General features: G+C 36.5%; 2 protein-coding genes across 4 annotated transcripts in view; both read left to right on the forward strand.

Annotated features, from left to right (window-relative positions):
- The window catches only part of unk (unk zinc finger), a 449165-nt gene extending 445020 nt beyond the window's left edge, over positions 1 to 4145 (forward strand). Inside the window, exon 9 of the transcript XR_015503317.1 lies at positions 3657 to 4145. The gene's annotated coding sequence lies outside the window, so the exon portion shown is untranslated. The remainder of the gene's footprint in view (positions 1 to 3656) is intronic.
- LOC147834535 (uncharacterized) overlaps positions 1 to 12209 on the forward strand; it is an 83409-nt gene that overhangs the window by 43623 nt on the left and 27577 nt on the right. The gene's annotated exons all lie outside the window — the stretch shown is intronic.

A 12209-nucleotide genomic window follows, 5' to 3' on the forward strand; every position in this document is an offset into this window, starting at 1 on the left:
TTACAACTACAAATAAGACCGACATGCCCTATACCGACAATTGCCAATCAGCTTTCTGTTATTGAACTCAGTGCGCGCGGTAAATGTGATGTCATCACTGTGTTTATGGAGGTCTGCCAGCCGCGACATGATTTTGGCTGGCAGAGCTCACAAAATGTTTTTTCAGTTCGTGCGGTTCAAATTTGATTTGAATTGAATATGAAACACTTTGAAGAGATTTTGTCTGAAACAGGTATGACTGTACACATATAGGGCTGGACAATAATTCGATATCAATATATATCGCGATAGATTTTTTTCAATAACAGTGATGATTTTTAAACCCATTTCCGGTATTTCGATATACATTTGCATACGTCTGTTTTATTATATATAAGATCTTATACCTTGTATCATTTGTCACTGAATGACTTTTCGTGCTCAGAATGAGCGTGATGTCACTTGCGTGATGACGTACATCACAGACACGCTGCCACTGCCAGCGCTCAGAAGTTAGTTAAGCTGCTCCGTCGCAGAATGCTACAAAATGCTACAAAATGTGTGCCCTGAATACTGATGTGAATGAACAAGCTTCCACAACTAAGAATGCAGACAAATTAGTTGATGAGAGAGGAAAGACGAATGCAGTGGTGTGGAAGTGATTCAGCTTTTTAAGTTTCGATAAACGTTTAGTTTCGGTGCTCTGCAAAATGTGCGGTAGAGTGGTGCCGAGTCTGCCGACTAACAGCGGAAACACATCAAATCTGTTCCACCCGATAGAACATACTGAGAGTCAGAAGCAATGACAGAAGATGAGGCATCATTTAAGTTTAAGTCAACCTGTCGCCTCACCATCCACCTTCCCGACACAGATGGCTATGAGGCACCGTGTAGGATCTAAATAAAACTTTGCTTATCAACACGAGCATATAAATTACTCGCATATAAACCTATACTATGTTCAAAACATGTATGAAACTTGCGCATATATAAACTTGATGCATGCCCATTGATACACCCATTGATACACCCATTAGGGCTGGACAATGATTCGATATCAATATATATCGCTATAGAATTGTTTTCAGTAACGTGATATGAGTTTTAAACTCATTTCCGGTATTTCGATATAAATTTGCATATATATATATATATATATATATATATATATATATATATATATATATATAAAATAATTATATTTTTAAGATCTTATAGATTGCATTAGGGATGTAACGGTATCAGAATTTCACGGTACGGTAATACCTCGGTATGAATGTCACGGTACGGTATTTATTGAATCATTTACAGGAAAAACAAAACTTATGAAAATACTCCAAAAAAGTGCCAAAAGTGTCAATGACATACAAATTAGCCATCTATCTGTAAGCTTTGAAACAGGAACTTCAATTTTAATAACAAAAAAATATTAAACCATGTAAAAAAATAAAGTTTAAATTTAGTATTGTTAAAAACTCATCACATTCAACATTTAATCACTCACTCACTCACTTAGATAGAGATGGGTTTTAAGGAAAATTATCTTATAACTATAATCTGGTAAAAGCTGGTATCTCTGGGTATTTACAATGTCCCCTGCAACAGAAAAAAACCCTCTCATTTGGGACTGAGGTTTCTGGGACAGAGATATGACTTGGCCCAGGTTGACAGCAGTGGGTAACGTTGTGCATTGTCTTTCCCCCACTTGAGAGGACAAGCCATGAGTGAGATAGAGGTCTCTTTGCGGTACAAGTCAATGTCTGCATCAATCTGAACAGTGTGCTGTTTCTGCAGTCCCCATACTATTAGTCGTATTCCCCAACTTGCAGGCACGTGCACACATAGGGCTCAACCTGTGCAGTGCACATGCCCTTTTTAGTCTTGGATAGAAAGTGCCCTTCCAAAATGATCAAAAGTGCCCCCACGACGTGACACACCCTACGTGCCGCTCTTCAGTAGGCGCGCGACAACACCGCTCTTGAGTATGCGCACTCAACCCCCCCTCCCCGCTTTACAGTACGCGCGCGACAACACAGCTGATCAGAACACGCGCGACAACACCGCTATTCAGTACGCGCGCGACAACACCGCTATTCAGTACGCGCGCGGCGACAACACCCGCTTTATGTTCGATCATTTCCAGCTCTTTTTCATCCTCGCTTCTAGCAGCACACTTCATTTCCGCATTACTGGATCTGTAGCGACAACAGACCGCAAAGAATGTTGGCAACCCCAGGGCTGATGGGAATTGTAGTTTCCACTACCTCCCGTTCGCTTCATTCGCCTGAGCAAATTTTCTCAGAAGACCTATAGTTTTATCGAGTCATGCGACTACGCTAATATCGGAAAAAATTTATATTGCGGTATGACGGTATTTACAATACCGTTACATCCCTAGATTGCATCATTTGTCACTGAGTGACGGTCAGTGCTCAGCCATCAGAAAGAGCATGATGTACGTCATCACGCATGTGACATCACAGACACGCTGCCATCGCTTAGCACAGCAGTTGGTTAGCTACGTCGCAGAAAGTTTGCCCTGAAGTGTGCCCTGAATACAGATGTGAATGAACAAGCTATATATATATATATATATATATTTATATATATTTGCACAGGGCTTGACATTAACTTTTTTGATCACCAGCCACTGTGGCTAGTAGATTTCCAACTTTACTAGCCACTCTGCATTTTCACTATCCACAATTTTGTTGTTGGAAAAATATATTTTATATGCATAAGTTTGACGTTGACATGCTAAAATTACTTGATTTAAATTTTGTGTTATGTCCACGTGTTCTCAATCATTTCACTTTTTGTGTGTCGAGTATGAGGTTGCTCAATGAGCATGAGCAAAGGAGTCATGGTTTCATAGTGTTTGCACGACTAGCATGACTTTTTTTAGAGCTCAAAATTAACGGTTTACCAAATTTATCTCTATAACCATACAAAACAATAATTATTTCTTAGACACAAATGTTTAATGTGTCAAAACAAGCAAAATATAGCTGTATACTATATACTTTTTATTTAATAAAACATTTCTTAAAAAAGAAAGAAAAGCAATTGACTTTTAAAAAAATAACTATTGTCATGTATCAAAAATATTTACAGTAATCTGTCGTGGCTAATGATCATCCTCTCATTTGGTATTCACTTGCTTTCTTCTGCTCACGTGATCACAATTATTTTACTTCTCGATTCTAAGATCACATTTGCACGCATATTGGGTCATCCTTATATTGTCGAACCCTGCTTTTAGGAAAACTACAAAATTGAAAAAAAATTATTTTCAACCAGGCAAAGTGGCTTGTGGGAGTGACTGTCTAACACGACAAAGCTGAAATCTACCTGAATTTGGCGTGTTGCCGGGTGTTAATGTAAAGCCCTGTGTGTGTGTGTGTGTGTGTGTGTATATATATATATTAGGGATGTAACGGTATTGTAAATACCGTCATACCGCAATATTAATTTTTTTCGATATTACCGAAGTCGCATGACTCGGTAAAACTATAGGTCTTCTGAGAAAATTTGCTCAGGCGAATGAAGCGAACGGGAGGTAGCGAAAACTACAATTCCCATCATCCCTTGCGGTCTGTTGTCGCTACAGATCCAGTAATGCGGAAATGGAGTGTGCTGCTAGAAGCGGGGATCAAAAAGAGCTGTAAAACTCTAAGGCCCCGTTTACACTAGTGCGTTTTAGTTTTAAAACGGCGTTGTAGAATGAAAACGATCCGCGTCCACACTCGCGTTTTACCCAGCGTTTCTGAACTGCTCTCCGTCCACACCAAAACGCTGAAAACGCACATCACGTGACCACAGACACTCTCGGTCAAGCGCTCCAGCATTCTACCCAGATGAGAGCTCTGCTTGTCGGACTGCTCATCACGCATCTCCCGCTGGATCTAATCTCACTATATTTGCTAAACGTGATATTTCATTCATGTTGTTGTCTTTATCTAACGACATAGGCCAATTCCCTGACTTTGGTCATTGGAATCTATTAAGTTACTTGTTCACGGGTAACATGTTTTGGTTAAGCGCAAAGATAAGTTAATGATTAATCCAGGTACATTGACTGATCGCTTGCCTTTATTTCCTACAATGTATAAACTTATTGTATGTTATACTTTTATAATTGTCGATTATTAAAACAGATATTCAGCAAAAGAGAGGGTGCGTTTGGTATTTTCACTGAAATTGAAAGGAGGTAGTTGTTATAGGCTCCGTTTTGTTATAAATATCCACACAGTGAAGATGACGCTCATATATGCAGCACGACGCCTCAACATTACTGCTGTCTGTTAAGTTGCTAATATTAAAAAGGAAATATGCAGTTCCTTAAATCATGTTTACATTTTATTGTTGAGAAAGTGAAACGTAGCCAAGGTGATGTGAATGAAGTTATAAAGTACACTGTTCCCTTTGAAGATTTACGCGTGTCCTCTGTATGTTTTCCATATCAAACTGAGAAGGGGGAGACTGCAGCCTTGATCAAACTTGCGAAGTCTTAACTTACAAGAAGATGATGCAGGACTGAACTGTGTGTGGGCTACTTAATATTGAGGAAAAGCCCCAATCAGATATGCGAACGTTTGCAGCCCCGCCTCCGTTTTCAGATGTCTCCGTCTTTCCCCATCCACACTGAGACGGAGCAGCAGCGTTTTAGAATGAAAACGGCATCTCCAGCGTTTTCGAAACGCTCCGTTTTCGGCGCTCGAGAAATAAGTCATATAAGTCATATCTCTCTTGTCCCAGAAACCTCAGTCCCAAATGAGAGGTTTTTTTTTTCTGTTGCAGGGGACATTGTAAATGCCCAGAGATACCAGCTTTTACCAGATTATAGTTATATGATAATTTTCCTTTAAACCCATCTCTATCTAAGTGAGTGAGTGATAACAATACTAAATTAAAAACTTTATTTTTTTTACATGGTTTAATATTTTTTTGTTATTAAAATTGAAGTTCCTGTTTCAAAGTTTACAGATAGATGGCTAATTTGTATGTCATTGACACTTTTGGCACTTTTTTGAAGTATTTTCATAAGTTTTGTTTTTTCCTGTAAATGATTCAATAAATACCGTACCGTGACATTGATACCGAGGTATTACCGTACCGTGAAATTCTGATACCGTTACATCCCTAATATATATATATATATATGTCTGTTTGTAAAGGCTAAATACAAAAAAGAGAGTGAACATTTGAAAAAGTTAACAAGTAAAATTTTTTTAAACCTTTTTATTAAAAGAAAAGTTATAAGAGCCTGGAGGTATTATAGACTTTGCAAATTCAGTTTGCAGATATTTGTAGGTACAGACATCTATTGTGTGCGTTCTTGGCAGTTTTTTTATGTCTTTTTAATATTGTCCATGTCGATATCGGAATTATATCATATCGGCCGAAATTAAGAAGTATATCGTGATATAAATTTTTGTCATATCATCCAGCCCTATACACACATCTTCTTTATGATCAGTCCATGCGTGATCATAGGGAGAAGTAGAACCAGATGACCAATACTTTTTGGCTAGAAATTGCAACAGCAGTGGGAAAGGACGACAGTTTTTGTAAAAGTTTGGAAAAACCTGAGGGATAAGTTTGTTTAAAAAAAGAGTCCATGCAAAAGTGTAGACCCAGTTGGTTTTAATATTACAGAATGTTTTTCCATCATGCATAGGTTTTACACTAATGTATAGACCTATATTACAATTTCGAATTTAAAACAATTTACAAGTTACAAACTAAAATTAAGTAACAAAATTTTGCCTAATTACCCTAACCTGCCAAGTTCACCTAATTAACCTAATTAGGCTTTTAAATGTCACTTTAAGGTGTATAGAAGTGTCTTCAAAAATATCTAGTCAAATATTATTTACGGTCATCATGGCAAACAGAAAATAAATCTGTTATTAGAGATGAGTTATTAAAACTATTATGTTTGAAATGTGTTGAAAAAAAAATCTGCTCTCCATTAAACGGGAATTGGGGAAAAATAAACAGGGGGGCTAATAATTCTGACTTCAACTGGAAAGGAATGTATGAATATATGTATCAGTTTACAGTATATTGATGCCCAATTTCTAGGCTTTATTGGTAATAACTAAACTAGCCAGAAAGTGATGTGTGAATTGTTGAGTGGGCAAAATAAAAAATAAAAAACCTCAATATTTTTAGTGAGTGTACTTGTTTTCTGTTTTTATTTCTGCCTTAATAAAAAATATAATTGTAGAGCAACCCAAGATCTGTTGCCATTAATATTTAACTTTAATGGGTAGAACTGTCTGAGATATGAAGAAAAGCATGTGATGCATCATTTAGATAAAAAATGTATTTAAAAAATCTTGAATGGTTATAAAAATCTTTATAATTAATTATAAAATAATTAAAAACGATTATCCTGAATGATATTAATGATATGACCTAGTTCCAGAAGCTTTTTACTTCTCTGTTTATTTGTCAGATTTTACTGTCGGTTTCTTCTTCTTCTGATCTCTTTATGTGTATGCGTGTTTTTGATATTGCGATATAGGTCCTAAATTTAATACTTAATGGTCTTAAAAAGGTCTTAATAAGTCTTAAATTTGACATTATGATATCTGCAGAAACCCTGAATATAGAAAAAGAAGAATATACTTGTTCTGTCTTGACAAATATTTCTGATTTCGATATTCTCTGTTTTTTTTCTGACATCCAGTCCCATAATGTTCTGTCTCCTCACCTGCTTTGGACAACGTGAAGATGAGTGATCCTCACAAACAAACTGAGCCACAACAGTCAGACAAAGCAAGAAGATCAGGGAATAAGACGGTAACCCTTTCATTCAGGCACCAGGTAGCCTATCTAGTGATATTTGCTGCTAAGTGAACAGGGCAGAGTAACCAGAACAAGGTAAGACAGACCCTTTGGCAGGTTTATTTAAAATGTAATCTTGTTCTAACTATATAACATCATACAATTGTGTCTTAAAGCAATTTATTTAAAGATGAAAGGATAGCTCAATTATGTATTTTCACATGCCAGATATTCTGGAGTTAATTCATACAGTATGACCAATAGTACACATACAGATTTTACTATAAAAGATTGGTTAATTACTGGCAAGTGATAGTTGGACTGCATAGTTAATCGTAAAAAGATGGCGATCTCGATTCGAACCCCTGAACGTCGATGCGTGAACGACATTTAAATGACCATATTGCAGTTTGGAGTTATGTTTACTACAAGATAGGGTTGTGCCGATTGACACTAGTGTTGTGTATCGATGATAGGGAGAGATATCACAGAGAGCTGAGGCCTGACTATTTTAAAGATGATGTTTGGTTCGTTTCACATTTATGTAGACCTATTACATGTGTTAAATTCATTTTTAAATAAAAGACTTATTATTAATATTATCTTGTTGTTGATGTTATTCTTATCAGAATTAATAATCAATTAACTGTAATTTGTCCAGCTTTAGCTGTGTCCGTCAGCATTGCCTAACCGAGACTTTCAGACTGCAGCAGCAATCATTTAAATTAAAAATTGCCTGCTCATAGGAAAAAAAATACAATGATTTTAAAATTGCAAGGCGAGTATTACCTATATTCACAATTTTTACCAAAATCAGCATGTCAAAAAGAATTTATTTCCCATTCTTTGCATATCAAGTTAATATGCAACTTCACTGTTACTTAAAAATAATAGGCTAAATAACAAAACAGGATTTAATTAACAAACAAGTTATAGGTGCAGTAGGTGATCTGCCAAAATGCTAACCGGTTGGCATAATATCTTTGAAACACAGTCCCTTCCCTGCCATCCAAAGCCACGCCTCCTAAAACACGAATGCTCATCGTAAAGATGGCAGTGGACAACCCACTAGATCATGTCATTCACCATTTATAAATGTAGCTAGTGTTTGGCCGGTGGTGTGCAGGAATTACACTTATTACTAAACCATATTTGCATGCTATTTCACATGAATATTCAGAGTAGTGGTGAACAATATAAAGAGCGCATCACAGGCTGTCATTGTTCAGAAATGACCCAATATAAATACAAAAGCATCTTCAGCTCAGTAAAGTAGGCTAGGCCGAATAGCTCTATTTACTGATGTTTTGTTGTTAAACTAAATATAAATCTACTTTATCAATGCTGTAAAAGGACCTTATGAAACTGAAAATAGTCGCATCAATCTTTCACGGGGAGATTTCAGTGGCTGAACAACACTTCTGTGCAAATAACCCATTCCTAACAACACAATCTACATCAGCTCTGTGTGACTAAAAGAGTTTAACACAGAACATGACCTGCCTAACAGAAATACTTCAGTCATGGTATTATTCTTCTTCCAGCGTGCAAAACTCACTCCAATATTGATTCAGGAGTTTAACAGGTTTTTATTCAGCATTTGATTCGCAACTGTGACTGCTCGTCTGCACATAAACGCGCGGCGCACATGCACGCATCCACATGCAAATGGTGAATCTGCATGAAGAGATGCCCAGTGGTTCAAATCTACATTTGCTGATAGTTTGAACTACTTATAAGAATTATGAGAATTGTCAGCCCGACAATATTTAATTGGATGAACATGTTTTAGTTTTATGCCTTACCCAGAATATAAAAATACATATAAACACATTTAGATCATTTTCTTTAATCTTTACTTTTGGACTGTGAAGAGACTTTCGACCAGCACAACAACACATGATTCTGAAGATGATCACCTACTGCAGCTTTAAATAGATTTAAAAAAATAAAATAAAACCAAAAATGAAAACTTTAGAACTGAAAGTGGCTCAGATGTTCTGGAATAAATGGTGTTGCAGTAATGCACAATTGTTGGTCACCTGAGACTCCTTTTATAACAGCACTCTCACAAGATTATCTCTTGCTTTCACAAAAAGTTTTTCATCTTTTATTTATATTTGTTACTAATAGCCTATTTTAGTTTTGCCTACGGGTAAAGGAAGCCTATGGACTTTTTAAATTTGTTTTTAGTGCATATATTTACTGATTTGTCAAATACCCAGAATATACAGGGTGTCCGCAGGGGTTGTGAAAGGTAGTAAATGAAATTAGTCAAAATTAAGGGCATTAAAAAGTATTAAAAAGTAGTTAATGTCATCTGACGAGGTATTACATTTTCGAGCTCAAGATAAATTTTTAGATTTTTAGATACATTTTCAGTTTGTGTTGAGTACAGGCTTTTATTCTAAAATTTGCGTGGATTTATTTAAATGTTGAGAGTAGGACCGGAGCGATATCGTGAGGTGGTATGGTAACTTGGCAACAAAGCCGCAACGTCAACACACCAGGGCTCGAAATTGTGACTATTCTGGTTGCATATGCGCCCAAAAATTAAGCTATGCAACCTCATAATATATTTGGGAGCATGTGTGCGACTACTGCATATAATGGTTGTAGTGCGACCTGCTTAGATTTTTTCTAAAGATGTGCTGAATCGCTTTTCCCGGCCATTAAAATGGTTCATATTAGCTGTCAATCACTTAAGGCTTTCCGCTGTCAGATGACAGGGAGCTTTTGTGACTGCAGGAATTGCAAACGCCTGAAGAATGAAAAGTACACAGGTTTGCAAATCCCACCTAAAGTTACAAATAATGGCACAGATGACCACTATCATGTGGTGAATGTTGATCCACCAACCGAGATTGAGTGTTTTCGGAGAAGGTGGCCGTATCTGGATGCGTTGCATTCACTGCGTGTTCAGCACAAATGTCCGCTAAATGTAAAATCTAATACTGTACACATCATCGCCAAAGAAGCAGGCCTTCTAAGTTTACACTGAAACTGCAGCTCATAACAAAGAACCACATTGCGCTGTTGGTCATCGCGAGAATCCTGCTCTGCCTGCTCATTTATTGGGTCGGCTGACCCGCCTGCTTTATTCCACAAACACAGAAAAATGTAAATCAGCTCATAACTAGTGTGAGCATTTACAATGACACAAACCAAAATCAAAACTTTCAAAGAGTGGCAGAAGTGAGACTTTTTTTTGAGATGTATATTCTTTTTCTATTTAATTACTGATGACTGTTTGCAGCTTTTAGCCTTGAATTGAATGATTTATTATAATCTTTTGTTTGTTTTGTAGTAGAAATATTATTCATTAAATTAACTCGCATATAAAAAAACATATTTTTGTTTGATGTAAACTATACATTTATTCTTCATGAAGTAACAGTAGGACTTTATATAGCAGATAACCCACATTCAAGGCAGCATGATAATGACAAATGTAATTCTTTGTTAGTATTATTGTCATCATTGATTCAGCACGATTGTCTAACCGTGCTGAGAACGGTGTGTAATTGTGCCGCACTGATCCAGGCTCAGTGGAGAAACAACCATAACCGTACTGAACTGTTCTTAGAAGAGCGGCTATTGATATTAATGACATGCATAACATTGATTAAAAACTATAAACAAAGGCCCATTGTGACATCTAGATTAATCCCTCTGCTTTACTTAAATGTATATGTTATCTGCAATATGTTATTGCATTTAGAAAGATTTAATTTACGCCACTACAGTTGCAGCTCTAAGTCGTGCTGGTATTACATTTTTTTTGAAGGCATTAAAAAAGGTAGTAAAAGGTATTAAATTCAACTTAAGAAGTTCTGTATATAACCTGAAATAAATATGTTTGTTTTATTTGTGTTTAATTCGATGGAATGATAAACATGGACATGGGTGTTATTCAAAACATGACCTATTTATTTTTAAATATATTATATTTATATATTTAAAATGTTTTATTTAATTGTTTAAACCATATTACATAAATTTACAACTACTATTTTACCATTTGTTTTGGCTTTAGTTATTAAACAGATTATTAATAAATAATCAAAGAACATTTTACTGAGCTCAGTCAATAGTTTTGTCTGTAGGTCTAGTCAAAAGTCTAATACAATTAGAGCCATGGCTGCAACGAGTCGGCAACACTGTATCTACAATGAAACTCAGAAAACAATAAACAGAATTATTCCAAGCACAACATTGTGTTAGATTTTAGCAAATACAAATGTAACCTTGTTGATTATCACTTATGTGACTATGATCAGACCTGCCGCACTCAACTGAACAAAACATGGACAAATAAAACTCTATCACAGAGAAATAGTCATCCGTGGGGGTCCTTCTCTCATCTAAACAGGACATTAATGCATCTTTGTTTCTTATGTGTTTATCATTGTAGGTGTCCCCAAAGGTGTGTGTGTGTATCACCAGAGTCCTCAAAGTGTAGCTAAAGCAGTGTGTGTGTATCACCAGTGTCCCCAAAGGTGTGTGTGTATGTCACCAGTGTCCCCAAAGGTGTGTGTGTGTGTATCACCAGAGTCCTCAATGTGTAGCTAAAGCAGTGTGTGTGTATCACCAGTGTCCCCAAAGGTGTGTGTGTGTATTACCCGAGTCCTCAAAGTGTAGCTAAAGCAGTGTGTGTGTATCACCAGTGTCCCCAAAGGTGTGTGTGTGTGTATTACCCGAGTCCTCAAAGTGTAGCTAAAGCAGTGTGTGTGTATCACCAAGGTCCCCAAATGTATGTGTGTATCACCAGAGTCCTCAAAGTGTAGCTAAAGCAGTGTGTGTATCACCAAGGTCCCCAAAGGTGTGTGTGTATCAACAGAGTCCCCAAAGGTATGTGTGTATCACCAGAGTCCTCAAAGTGTAGCTAAAGCAGTGTGTGTGTATCACCAAGGTCCCCAAAGGTGTGTGTGTATCAACTGAGTCCCCAAAGGTATGTGTGTATCAACTGAGTCCCCAAAGTGTAGCTAAAGCAGTGTGTGTGTGTGTATCAACAGAGTCCTCAAATGTGTGTATTTCCACTGTAGTCTAAACTAAATTAATTATAGACACTCCTATTTTAACTAATCATTTGTATAAAGACTTTCCCAGTAATTGTTTTCACTGAGAAACGTGTCTTATGGCGCATGTAAGTAGGTAGTGTATATGGATTTGAACTTCACAACCCTTGTTTTATACAGTATGGGTTTTAGTGTGAATGGATTTTAGATGTACTATATTAACCATCTTATGACTTATCAGTAGAGTTTCATCACTTCTCATATCATTGGATATTAATGTGTCTATTGAGCTTCATAAACTCACTGTAAGGTCATCCATTTACTTCTCCCTTACTGTTTTTTAAAATTAGTTTGTATGTATTATTCTGCTAACATGCTTTCTGTCACATACTATTTATGAGAGAAATATGTCATTTC

This window comes from Danio rerio, chromosome 12 (assembly GCF_052040795.2).
Source record: "Danio rerio strain M-AB ecotype USA chromosome 12, GRCz13ab, whole genome shotgun sequence".
NCBI classification, from domain to species: domain Eukaryota; kingdom Metazoa; phylum Chordata; class Actinopteri; order Cypriniformes; family Danionidae; genus Danio; species Danio rerio.